Source organism: Rhinoderma darwinii, unplaced genomic scaffold (assembly GCF_050947455.1).
Source record: "Rhinoderma darwinii isolate aRhiDar2 unplaced genomic scaffold, aRhiDar2.hap1 Scaffold_454, whole genome shotgun sequence".
Taxonomy (NCBI): domain Eukaryota; kingdom Metazoa; phylum Chordata; class Amphibia; order Anura; family Rhinodermatidae; genus Rhinoderma; species Rhinoderma darwinii.
Window position 1 is genome coordinate 46,124 of NW_027463961.1, and position 13,291 is coordinate 59,414.

The window sequence follows — 13,291 nt, forward strand, 5'->3', positions numbered from 1 at the left end:
GTGTGGCATTCCCTACAGGGAGCAGTGTGTGGTAATATCTACAGGGAGCAGTGTGTGTGGTAATATCTACAGGGAGCAGTGTGTGGCATTCCCTACAGGGAGCAGTGTGTGTGGTAATATCTACAGGGAGCAGTGTGTGGTAATATCTACAGGGAGCAGTGTGTGTGGTAATATCTACAGGGAGCAGTGTGTGGTAATATCTACAGGGAGCAGTGTGTGTGGTAATATCTACAGGGAGCAGTGTGTGGTAATATCTACAGGGAGCAGTGTGTGTGGTAATATCTACAGGGAGCAGTGTGTGGTAATATCTACAGGGAGCAGTGTGTGGTAATATCTACAGGGAGCAGTGTGTGGTAATATCTACAGGGAGCAGTGTGTGGTAATATCTACAGGGAGCAGTGTGTGGTAATATCTACAGGGAGCAGTGTGTGGTAATATCTACAGGGAGCAGTGTGTGGTAATATCTACAGGGAGCAGTGTGTGTGGTAATATCTACAGGGAGCAGTGTGTGGTAATATCTACAGGGAGCAGTGTGTGGCATTCCCTACAGGGAGCAGTGTGTGGTAATATCTACAGGGAGCAGTGTGTGTGGTAATATCTACAGGGAGCAGTGTGTGGTAATATCTACAGGGAGCAGTGTGTGGTAATATCTACAGGGAGCAGTGTGTGGTAATATCTACAGGGAGCAGTGTGTGTGGTAATATCTACAGGGAGCAGTGTGTGGTAATATCTACAGGGAGCAGTGTGTGGCATTCCCTACAGGGAGCAGTGTGTGGTAATATCTACAGGGAGCAGTGTGTGTGGTAATATCTACAGGGAGCAGTGTGTGGTAATATCTACAGGGAGCAGTGTGTGTGGTAATATCTACAGGGAGCAGTGTGTGTGGTAATATGTACAGGGAGCAGTGTGTGGTAATATCTACAGGGAGCAGTGTGTGGTAATATCTACAAGGGGCAGTGTGTGTGGTAATATCTACAGGGAGCAGTGTGTGTGGTAATATCTACAGGGAGCAGTGTGTGTGGTAATATCTACAGGGAGCAGTGTGTGGTAATATCTACAAGGGGCAGTGTGTAGTAATATCTACAGGGAGCAGTGTGTGTGGTAATATCTACAGGGAGCAGTGTATGTGGTAATATCTACAGGGAGCAGTGTGTGTGGTAATATCTACAGGGAGCAGTGTGTGTGTGGTAATATCTACAGGGAGCAGTGTGTGGTAATATCTACAGGGACCAGTGTGTGTGGTAATATCTACAGGGAGCAGTGTGTGTGGTAATATCTACAGGGACCAGTGTGTGTGGTAATATATACAGGCAGCAGTGTGTGTGGTAATATCTACAGGGAGCAGTGTGTGGTAATATCTACAGGGGGCAGTGTGTGTGGTAATATCTACAGGGAGCAGTGTGTGTGGTAATATTTACAGGGAGCAGTGTGTGGTAATATCTACAGGGAGCAGTGTATGTGGTAATCTCTACAGGGAGCAGTGTGTGTGGTAATATCTACAGGGGGGCTGTGTGTGTGGTAATATCTACAGGGAGCAGTGTGTGGTAATATCTACAGGGAGCAGTGTGTGTGGTAATATCTACAGGAAGCAGTGTGTGGTAATATCTACAGGAAGCAGTGTGTGTGTGTGTGTGTGGTAATATCTACAGGGAGCAGTGTGTGTGGTAATATCTACAGGGAGCAGTGTGTGGTAATATCTACAGGGGGGCTGTGTGTGTGGTATTATCTACAGGGAGCAGTGTGTGTGGTAATATCTACAGGGAGCAGTGTGTGGTAATATCTACAGGGAGCAGTGTGTGTGGTAATATCTACAGGGAGCAGTGTGTGGTAATATCTACAGGGGGGCTGTGTGTGTGGTATTATCTACAGGGAGCAGTGTGTGTGGTAATATCTACAGGGAGCAGTGTGTGGTAATATCTACAGGGAGCAGTGTGTGGTAATATCTACAGGGAGCAGTGTGTGGTAATATCTACAGGGAGCAGTGTGTGTGGTAATATATACAGGGAGCAGTGTGTGTGTGGTAATATCTACAGGGGGGCTGTGTGTGTGGTAATATCTACAGGGAGCAGTGTGTGTGTGGTAATATATACAGGGAGCAGTGTGTGTGGTAATATCTACAGGGAGCAGTGTGTGTGGTAATATCTACAGGGAGCAGTGTGTGTGTGGTAATATCTACAGGGAGCAGTGTGTGTGGTAATATCTACAGGGAGCAGTGTGTGTGGTAATATGTACAGGGAGCAGTGTGTGTGTGGTAATATCTACAGGGAGCAGTGTGTGGTAATATCTACAAGGGGCAGTGTGTGGCATTCCCTACAGGGAGCAATGTGTGGCATTCCCTACAGGGAGCAGTGTGTGGCATTCCCTACAGGGAGCAGTGTGTGTGGTAATATCTACAGGGAGCAGTGTGTGTGGTAATATCTACAGGGAGCAGTGTGTGTGGTAATATCTACAGGGAGCAGTGTGTGGTAATATCTACAGGGAGCAGTGTGTGGTAATATCTACAGGGAGCAGTGTGTGGTAATATCTACAGGGAGCAGTGTGTGGTAATATCTACAGGGAGCAGTGTGTGGTAATATCTACAGGGAGCAGTGTGTGTGGTAATATCTACAGGGAGCAGTGTGTGTGGTAATATCTACAGGGAGCAGTGTGTGGTAATATCTACAGGGAGCAGTGTGTGTGGTAATATCTACAGGGAGCAGTGTGTGGTAATATCTACAGGGAGCAGTGTGTGGCATTCCCTACAGGGAGCAGTGTGTGGTAATATCTACAGGGAGCAGTGTGTGTGGTAATATCTACAGGGAGCAGTGTGTGTGGTAATATCTACAGGGAGCAGTGTGTGTGGTAATATCTACAGGGAGCAGTGTGTGGCATTCCCTACAGGGAGCAGTGTGTGTGGTAATATCTACAGGGAGCAGTGTGTGGTAATATCTACAGGGAGCAGTGTGTGTGGTAATATCTACAGGGAGCAGTGTGTGGTAATATCTACAGGGAGCAGTGTGTGTGGTAATATCTACAGGGAGCAGTGTGTGTGGTAATATCTACAGGGAGCAGTGTGTGGTAATATCTACAGGGAGCAGTGTGTGGTAATATCTACAGGGAGCAGTGTGTGGTAATATCTACAGGGAGCAGTGTGTGGTAATATCTACAGGGAGCAGTGTGTGTGGTAATATCTACAGGGAGCAGTGTGTGGTAATATCTACAGGGAGCAGTGTGTGTGGTAATATCTACAGGGAGCAGTGTGTGGTAATATCTACAGGGAGCAGTGTGTGGCATTCCCTACAGGGAGCAGTGTGTGTGGTAATATCTACAGGGAGCAGTGTGTGGTAATATCTACAGGGAGCAGTGTGTGTGGTAATATCTACAGGGAGCAGTGTGTGTGGTAATATGTACAGGGAGCAGTGTGTGGTAATATGTACAGGGAGCAGTGTGTGTGGTAATATCTACAGGGAGCAGTGTGTGTGGTAATATCTACAGGGAGCAGTGTGTGGTAATATCTACAGGGACCAGTGTGTGTGGTAATATCTACAGGGAGCAGTGTGTGTGGTAATATCTACAGGGAGCAGTGTGTGGTAATATCTACAGGGACCAGTGTGTGTGGTAATATATACAGGCAGCAGTGTGTGTGGTAATATCTACAGGGAGCAGTGTGTGGTAATATCTACAGGGGGCAGTGTGTGTGGTAATATCTACAGGGAGCAGTGTGTGTGGTAATATTTACAGGGAGCAGTGTGTGGTAATATCTACAGGGAGCAGTGTATGTGGTAATATCTACAGGGAGCAGTGTGTGTGGTAATATCTACAGGGGGGCTGTGTGTGTGGTAATATCTACAGGGAGCAGTGTGTGGTAATATCTACAGGGAGCAGTGTGTGTGGTAATATCTACAGGAAGCAGTGTGTGGTAATATCTACAGGAAGCAGTGTGTGTGTGGTAATATCTACAGGGAGCAGTGTGTGTGGTAATATCTACAGGGAGCAGTGTGTGGTAATATCTACAGGGAGCAGTGTGTGTGGTAATATCTACAGGGAGCAGTGTGTGGTAATATCTACAGGGAGCAGTGTGTGGTAATATCTACAGGGAGCAGTGTGTGGTAATATCTACAGGGAGCAGTGTGTGGTAATATCTACAGGGGGGCTGTGTGTGTGGTATTATCTACAGGGAGCAGTGTGTGTGGTAATATCTACAGGGAGCAGTGTGTGGTAATATCTACAGGGAGCAGTGTGTGGTAATATCTACAGGGAGCAGTGTGTGGTAATATCTACAGGGAGCAGTGTGTGTGGTAATATATACAGGGAGCAGTGTGTGTGTGTGGTAATATCTACAGGGGGGCTGTGTGTGTGGTAATATCTACAGGGAGCAGTGTGTGTGTGGTAATATATACAGGGAGCAGTGTGTGTGTGGTAATATCTACAGGGAGCAGTGTGTGTGGTAATATGTACAGGGAGCAGTGTGTGTGTGGTAATATCTACAGGGAGCAGTGTGTGGTAATATCTACAAGGGGCAGTGTGTGGCATTCCCTACAGGGAGCAATGTGTGGCATTCCCTACAGGGAGCAGTGTGTGGCATTCCCTACAGGGAGCAGTGTGTGTGGTAATATCTACAGGGAGCAGTGTGTGTGGTAATATCTACAGGGAGCAGTGTGTGTGGTAATATCTACAGGGAGCAGTGTGTGGTAATATCTACAGGGAGCAGTGTGTGGTAATATCTACAGGGAGCAGTGTGTGTGGTAATATCTACAGGGAGCAGTGTGTGGTAATATCTACAGGGAGCAGTGTGTGTGGTAATCTCTACAGGGAGCAGTGTGTGGTAATATGTACAGGGAGTAGTGTGTGGTAATATCTACAGGGAGCAGTGTGTGGTAATATCTACAAGGGGCAGTGTGTGGCATTCCCTACAGGGAGCAATGTGTGGCATTCCCTACAGGGAGCAGTGTGTGGCATTCCCTACAGGGAGCAGTGTGTGTGGTAATATCTACAGGGAGCAGTGTGTGTGGTAATATCTACAGGGAGCAGTGTGTGTGGTAATATCTACAGGGAGCAGTGTGTGGTAATATCTACAGGGAGCAGTGTGTGGTAATATCTACAGGGAGCAGTGTGTGGTAATATCTACAGGGAGCAGTGTGTGTGGTAATATCTACAGGGAGCAGTGTGTGGTAATATCTACAGGGAGCAGTGTGTGTGGTAATCTCTACAGGGAGCAGTGTGTGGTAATATGTACAGGGAGTAGTGTGTGGTAATATCTACAGGGAGCAGTGTGTGGTAATATCTACAGGGAGCAGTGTGTGGTAATATCTACAAGGGGCAGTGTGTGGCATTCCCTACAGGGAGCAATGTATGGCATTCCCTACAGGGAGCAGTGTGTGTGGCATTCCCTACAGGGAGCAGTGTGTGTGGTAATATCTACAGGGAGCAGTGTGTGGTAATATCTACAGGGAGCAGTGTGTGTGGTAATATCTACAGGGAGCAGTGTGTGGTAATATCTACAGGGAGCAGTGTGTGGCATTCCCTACAGGGAGCAGTGTGTGGTAATATCTACAGGGAGCAGTGTGTGTGGTAATATCTACAGGGAGCAGTGTGTGTGGTAATCTCTACAGGGAGCAGTGTGTGTGGTAATATCTACAGGGAGCAGTGTGTGGTAATATCTACAGGGAGCAGTGTGTGTGTGGTAATATCTACAGGGAGCAGTGTGCGTGGTAATATCTACAGGGATCAGTGTGTGTGGTAATATATACAGGGAGCAGTGTGTGTGGTAATATCTACAGGGAGCAGTGTGTGTGGTAATATCTACAGGGAGCAGTGTGTGTGTGTGTGTGGTAATATCTACAGGGAGCAGTGTGTGGTAATATCTACAGGGAGCAGTGTGTGTGGTAATATCTACAGGGAGCAGTGTGTGTGTGTGTGTGTGGTAATATCTACAGGGAGCAGTGTGTGGTAATATATACAGGGAGCAGTGTGTGGTAATATCTACAGGGAGCAGTGTGTGGTAATATCTACAGGGAGCAGTGTGTAGTAATATCTACAGGGAGCAGTGTGTGTGGTAATATCTACAGGGAGCAGTGTGTGTGGTAATATCTACAGGGAGCAGCGTGTGTGGTACTATCTACAGGGAGCAGCGTGTGTGGTACTATCTACAGGGAGCAGCGTGTGTGGTAATATCTACAGGGAGCAGTGTGTGGTAATATCTACAGGGAGCAGTGTGTGGCATTCCCTACAGGGAGCAGTGTGTGTGGTAATATCTACAGGGAGCAGTGTGTGTGGTAATATCTACAGGGAGCAGTGTGTGTGGTAATATCTACAGGGAGCAGTGTGTGTGGTAATATCTACAGGGAGCAGTGTGCGTGGTAATATCTACAGGGATCAGTGTGTGTGGTAATATATACAGGGAGCAGTGTGTGTGGTAATATCTACAGGGAGCAGTGTGTGGTAATATCTACAGGGAGCAGTGTGTGTGTGTGTAAAATATCTACAGGGAGCAGTGTGTGTGGTAATATCTACAGGGAGCAGTGTGTGTGGTAATATCTACAGGGAGCAGTGTGTGTGTGTGTGGTAATATCTACAGGGAGCAGTGTGTGGTAATATCTACAGGGAGCAGTGTTGTAATATCTACAGGGAGCAGTGTGTGGTAATATCTACAGGGAGCAGTGTGTGGTAATATCTACAGGGAGCAGTGTGTAGTAATATCTACAGGGAGCAGTGTGTGTGGTAATATCTACAGGGAGCAGTGTGTGTGGTAATATCTACAGGGAGCAGCGTGTGTGGTACTATCTACAGGGAGCAGTGTGTGTGGTAATATCTACAGGGAGCAGTGTGTGTGGTAATATCTACAGGGAGCAGTGTGTGGTAATATCTACAGGAAGCAGTGTGTGGTAATATCTACAGGAAGCAGTGTGTGCGTGTGGTAATATCTACAGGGAGCAGTGTGTGTGGTAATATCTACAGGGAGCAGTGTGTGGTAATATCTACAGGGGGGCTGTGTGTGTGGTATTATCTACAGGGAGCAGTGTGTGTGGTAATATCTACAGGGAGCAGTGTGTGTGGTAATATCTACAGGGAGCAGTGTGTGTGGTAATATCTACAGGGAGCAGCGTGTGTGGTACTATCTACAGGGAGCAGCGTGTGTGGTAATATCTACAGGGAGCAGTGTGTGGTAATATCTACAGGAAGCAGTGTGTTTGTGTGTGTGTGTGTGTGTGTGGTAATATCTACAGGAAGCAGTGTGTGCGTGTGGTAATATCTACAGGGAGCAGTGTGTGTGGTAATATCTACAGGGAGCAGTGTGTGGTAATATCTACAGGGGGGCTGTGTGTGTGGTATTATCTACAGGGAGCAGTGTGTATGGTAATATCTACAGGGAGCAGTGTGTGTGGTAATATCTACAGGGAGCAGTGTGTGTGGTAATATCTACAGGGAGCAGTGTGTGGTAATATCTACAGGGAGCAGTGTGTGGTAATATCTACAGGGAGCAGTGTGTGGTAATATCTACAGGGAGCAGTGTGTGGTAATATCTACAGGGAGCAGTGTGTGGTAATATCTACAGGGAGCAGTGTGTGTGTGGTAATATCTACAGGGAGCAGTGTGTGTGTGGTAATATCTACAGGGAGCAGTGTGTGTGGTAATATCTACAGGGAGCAGTGTGTGGTAATATCTACAGGGAGCAGTGTGTGGTAATATCTACAAGGAGCAGTGTGTGTGGTAATATATACAGGGAGCAGTGTGTGTGGTAATAGCTACAGGGAGCAGTGTGTGTGGTAATATCTACAGGGAACAGTGTGTGGTAATATCTACAGGGAGCAGTGTGTGGTAATATCTACAGGAAGCAGTGTGTGTGTGTGTGTGTGGTAATATCTACAGGAAGCAGTGTGTGTGTGTGGTAATATCTACAGGGAGCAGTGTGTGTGGTAATATCTACAGGGAGCAGTGTGTGGTAATATCTACAGGGAGCAGTGTGTGGTAATATCTACAGGGAGCAGTGTGTGTAGTAATATCTACAGGGAGAAGTGTGTGTGGTAATATCTACAGGGAGCAGTGTGTGTGGTAATATCTACAGGGAGCAGTGTGTGTGGTAATATCTACAGGGAGCAGTGTGTGTGGTAATATCTACAGGGAGCAGTGTGTGGTAATATATACAGGGAGCAGTGTGTGTGGTAATATCTACAGGGAGCAGTGTGTGGTAATATCTACAGGGAGCAGTGTGTGTGGTAATATCTACAGGAAGCAGTGTATGGTAATATCTACAGGGAGCAGTGTGTGTGGTAATATCTACAGGGAGCAGTGTGTAGTAATATCTACAGGGAGCAGTGTGTGGTAATATCTACAGGGAGCAGTGTGTGTGGTAATATATACAGGGAGCAGTGTGTGTGGTAATATCTACAGGGAGCAGTGTGTGTGTGGTAAAATTTACAGGGAGCAGTGTGTGGTAATATCTACAGGGAGCAGTGTGTGTGGTAATATCTACAGGGAGCAGTGTGTGTGGTAATATGTACAGGGAGTAGTGTGTGGTAATATCTACAGGGAGCAGTGTGTGGTAATATCTACAGGGAGCAGTGTGTGGTAATATCTACAGGGAGCAGTGTGTGGTAATATCTACAAGGAGCAGTGTGTGTGGTAATATATACAGGGAGCAGTGCGTGTGGTAATAGCTACAGGGAGCAGTGTGTGTGGTAATATCTACAGGGAACAGTGTGTGGTAATATCTACAGGGAGCAGTGTGTGGTAATATCTACAGGAAGCAGTGTGTGTGTGTGTGTGGTAATATCTACAGGAAGCAGTGTGTGTGTGTGGTAATATCTACAGGGAGCAGTGTGTGTGGTAATATCTACAGGGAGCAGTGTGTGGTAATATCTACAGGGGGGCTGTGTGTGTGGTAATATATACAGGGAGCTGTGTGTGTTTGGTATTATCTACAGGGAGCAGTGTGTGTGGTAATATGTACAGGGAGTAGTGTGTGGTAATATCTACAGGGAGCAGTGTGTGGTAATATCTACAGGGAGCAGTGTGTGGTAATATCTACAAGGAGCAGTGTGTGTGGTAATATATACAGGGAGCAGTGCGTGTGGTAATAGCTACAGGGAGCAGTGTGTGTGGTAATATCTACAGGGAACAGTGTGTGGTAATATCTACAGGGAGCAGTGTGTGGTAATATCTACAGGAAGCAGTGTGTGTGTGTGTGTGTGTGGTAATATCTACAGGAAGCAGTGTGTGTGTGTGGTAATATCTACAGGGAGCAGTGTGTGTGGTAATATCTACAGGGAGCAGTGTGTGGTAATATCTACAGGGGGGCTGTGTGTGTGGTAATATATACAGGGAGCTGTGTGTGTGGTATTATCTACAGGGAGCAGTGTGTGTGGTAATATCTACAGGGAGCAGTGTGTGGTAATATCTACAGGGGGGCTGTGTGTGTGGTATTATCTACAGGAAGCAGTGTGTGTGGTACTATCTACAGGGAGCAGCGTGTGTGGTAATATCTACAGGGAGCAGTGTGTGGTAATATCTACAGGGAGCAGTGTGGTATTATCTACAGGGAGCAGTGTGTGGTAATATCTACAGGGGGCAGTGTGTGGTAATATCTACAGGGGGCAGTGTGTGGTAATATCTACAGGGAGCAGTGTGTGGTAATATCTACAGGGAGCAGTGTGTGTGGTAATATCTACAGGGAGCAGTGTGTGTGGTAATATCTACAGGGAGCAGTGTGTGTGGTAATATCTACAGGGGGCAGTGTGTGGTAATATCTACAGGGGGCAGTGTGTGTGGTAATATCTACAGGGAGCAGTGTGTGTGGTAATATATACAGGGAGCAGTGTGTGTGGTAATATCTACAGGGAGCAGTGTGTGTGGTAATATCTACAGGGAGCAGTGTGTGTGGTAATATCTACAGGGAGCAGTGTGTGTGGTAATATCTACAGGGAGCAGTGTGTGTGGTAATATCTACAGGGGGCAGTGTGTGGTAATATCTACAGGGAGCAGTGTGTGGTAATATCTACAGGGAGCAGTGTGTGTGGTAATGTCTACAGGGAGCAGTGTGTAGTAATATCTACAGGGAGCAGTGCGTGGTAATATCTACAGGGAGCAGTGTGTGTGGTAATAGCTACAGGGGGGGCTGTGTGTGTGGTAATATCTACAGGGAGCAGTGTGTGGTAATATCTACAGGGAGCAGTGTGTGGTAATATCTACAGGAAGCAGTGTGTGTGTGTGGTAATATCTACAGGGAGCAGTGTGTGTGGTAATATCTACAGGGAGCAGTGTGTGGTAATATCTACAGGGGGGCTGTGTGTGTGGTATTATCTACAGGGAGCAGTGTGTGTGGTAATATCTACAGGGAGCAGTGTGTGTAGTAATATCTACAGGGAGCAGTGTGTGTGGTAATATCTACAGGGAGCAGTGTGTGTGGTAATATCTACAGGGAGCAGTGTGTGTGGTAATATCTACAGGGAGCAGTGTGTGGTAATATATACAGGGAGCAGTGTGTGTGGTAATATCTACAGGGAGCAGTGTGTGGTAATATCTACAGGGAGCAGTGTGTGTGGTAATATCTACAGGGAGCAGTGTGTGGTAATATCTACAGGGAGCAGTGTGTGGTAATATCTACAGGGAGCCGTGTGTGTGGTAAGATATACAGGGAGCAGTGTGTGGTAATATCTACAGGGAGCAGTGTGTGTGGTAATATCTACAGGGAGCAGTGTGTGTGGTAATATATACAGGGAGCAGTGTGTGTGGTAATATCTACAGGGAGCAGTGTGTGTGGTAATATCTACAGGGAGCAGTGTGTGTGGTAATATCTAGAGGAAGCAGTGTATGGTAATATCTACAGGGAGCAGTGTGTGTGGTAATATCTACAGGGAGCAGTGTGTAGTAATATCTACAGGGAGCAGTGTGTGTGGTAATATCTACAGGGAGCAGTGTGTGTGGTAATATCTACAGGGAGCAGTGTGTGGGGTAATATCTACAGGGAGCAGTGTGTGTGGTAATATCTACAGGGAGCAGTGTGTGTGGTAATATCTACAGGGAGCAGTGTGTAGTAATATCTACAGGGAGCAGTGTGTGTGGTAATATATACAGGGAGCAGTGTGTGTGGTAATATCTACAGGGAGCAGTGTGTGTGGTAATATCTACAGGGAGCAGTGTGTGGTAATATCTACAGGGAGCAGTGTGTGGTAATATATACAGGGAGCAGTGTGTGGTAATATCTACAGGGGGGCTGTGTGTGTGGTAATATCTACAGGGAGCAGTGTGTGTGGTAATATCTACAGGGAGCAGTGTGTGTGTGTGTGTGTGTGTGTGTGGTAATATCTACAGGAAGCAGTGTGTGTGGTACTATCTACAGGGAGCAGCGTGTGTGGTAATATCTACAGGGAGCAGTGTGTGGTAATATCTACAGGGGGGCTGTGTGTGTGGTAATATATACAGGGAGCAGTGTGTGTGGTATTATCTACAGGGAGCAGTGTGTGGTAATATCTACAGGGAGCAGTGTGTGTGGTAATATATACAGGGAGCAGTGTGTGTGGTAATATCTACAGGGAGCAGTGTGTGTGGTAATATCTACAGGGAGCAGTGTGTGTGGTAATATCTACAGGGAGCAGCGTGTGTGGTAATATCTACAGGGAGCAGTGTGTGTAGTAATATCTACAGGGAGCAGTGTGTGGTAATATCTACAGGGAGCAGTGTGTGGTAATATCTACAGGGAGCAGTGTGTGTAGTAATATCTACAGGGAGCAGTGTGTGTGGTAATATCTACAGGGAGCAGTGTGTGTGGTAATATCTACAGGGAGCAGTGTGTGGTAATATATACAGGGAGCAGTGTGTGTGGTAATATCTACAGGGAGCAGTGTGTGGTAATATCTACAGGGAGCAGTGTGTGTGGTAATATCTACAGGGAGCAGTGTGTGGTAATATCTACAGGGAGTAGTGTGTGTGGTAATATGTACAGGGAGCAGTGTGTGTGGTAATATATACAGGCAGCAGTGTGTGTGGTAATATCTACAGGGAGCAGTGTGTGGTAATATCTACAGGGGGCAGTGTGTGGTAATATCTACAGGGAGCAGTGTGTGTGGTAATATCAACAGGGAGCAGTGTGTGTGGTAATATCTACAGGGAGCAGTGTGTGTGGTAATATATACAGGGAGCAGTGTGTGTGTGGTAATATATACAGGGAGCAGTGTGTGTGGTAATATCTACAGGGAGCAGTGTGTGGTAATATCTACAGGGAGCAGTGTGTGTGGTAATATCTACAGAGGGCAGAGTGTGTGGTAATATGTACAGGGAGCAGTGTGTGTGGTAATATATACAGGCAGCAGTGTGTGTGGTAATACCTACAGGGAGCAGTGTGTGTGGTAATATAGCAGTGTGTGTGGTAATATATACAGGGAGCAGTGTGTGTGGTAATATCTACAGGGAGCAGTGTGTGGTAATATCTACAGGGAGCAGTGTGTGTGGTAATATCTACAGGGAGCAGTGTGTGTGGTAATATCTACAGGGAGCAGTGTGTGTGGTAATATCTACAGGGAGCAGTGTGTGTGGTAATATCTACAGGGAGCAGTGTGTGGTAATATCTACAGGGAGCAGTGTGTGTGGTAATATATACAGGGAGCAGTGTGTGTGGTAATATCTACAGGGAGCAGTGTGTGTGGTAATATCTACAGGGAGCAGTGTGGTAATATATACAGGGAGCAGTGTGTGTGGTAATATCTACAGGGAGCAGTGTGTGTGGTAATATATACAGGGAGCAGTGTGTGGTAATATCTACAGGGAGCAGTGTGTGTGGTAATATATACAGGGAGCAGTGTGTGTGGTAATATCTACAGGGGGCAGTGTGTGGTAATATCTACAGGGAGCAGTGTGTGTGGTAATATCTACAGGGAGCAGTGTGTGTGGTAATATCTACAGGGAGCAGTGTGTGTGGTAATATCTACAGGGAGCAGTGTGTGGTAATATATACAGGGAGCAGTGTGTGTGGTAATATATACAGGAAGCAGTGTGTGTGGTAATATATACAGGGAGCAGTGTGTGTGGTAATATCTACAGGGAGCAGTGTGTGGTAATATATACAGGGAGCAGTGTGTGTGGTAATATATACAGGGAGCAGTGTGTGTGGTAATATATACAGGGGGCAGTGTGTGTGGTAATATATACAGGGAGCAGTGTGTGTGGTAATATCTACAGGGAGCAGTGCGTGTGGTAATATCTACAGGGAGCAGTGCGTGTGGTAATATCTACAGGGAGCAGTGCGTGTGGTAATATCTACAGGGAGCAGTGCGTGTGGTAATATCTACAGGGAGCAGTGCGTGTGGTAATATCTACA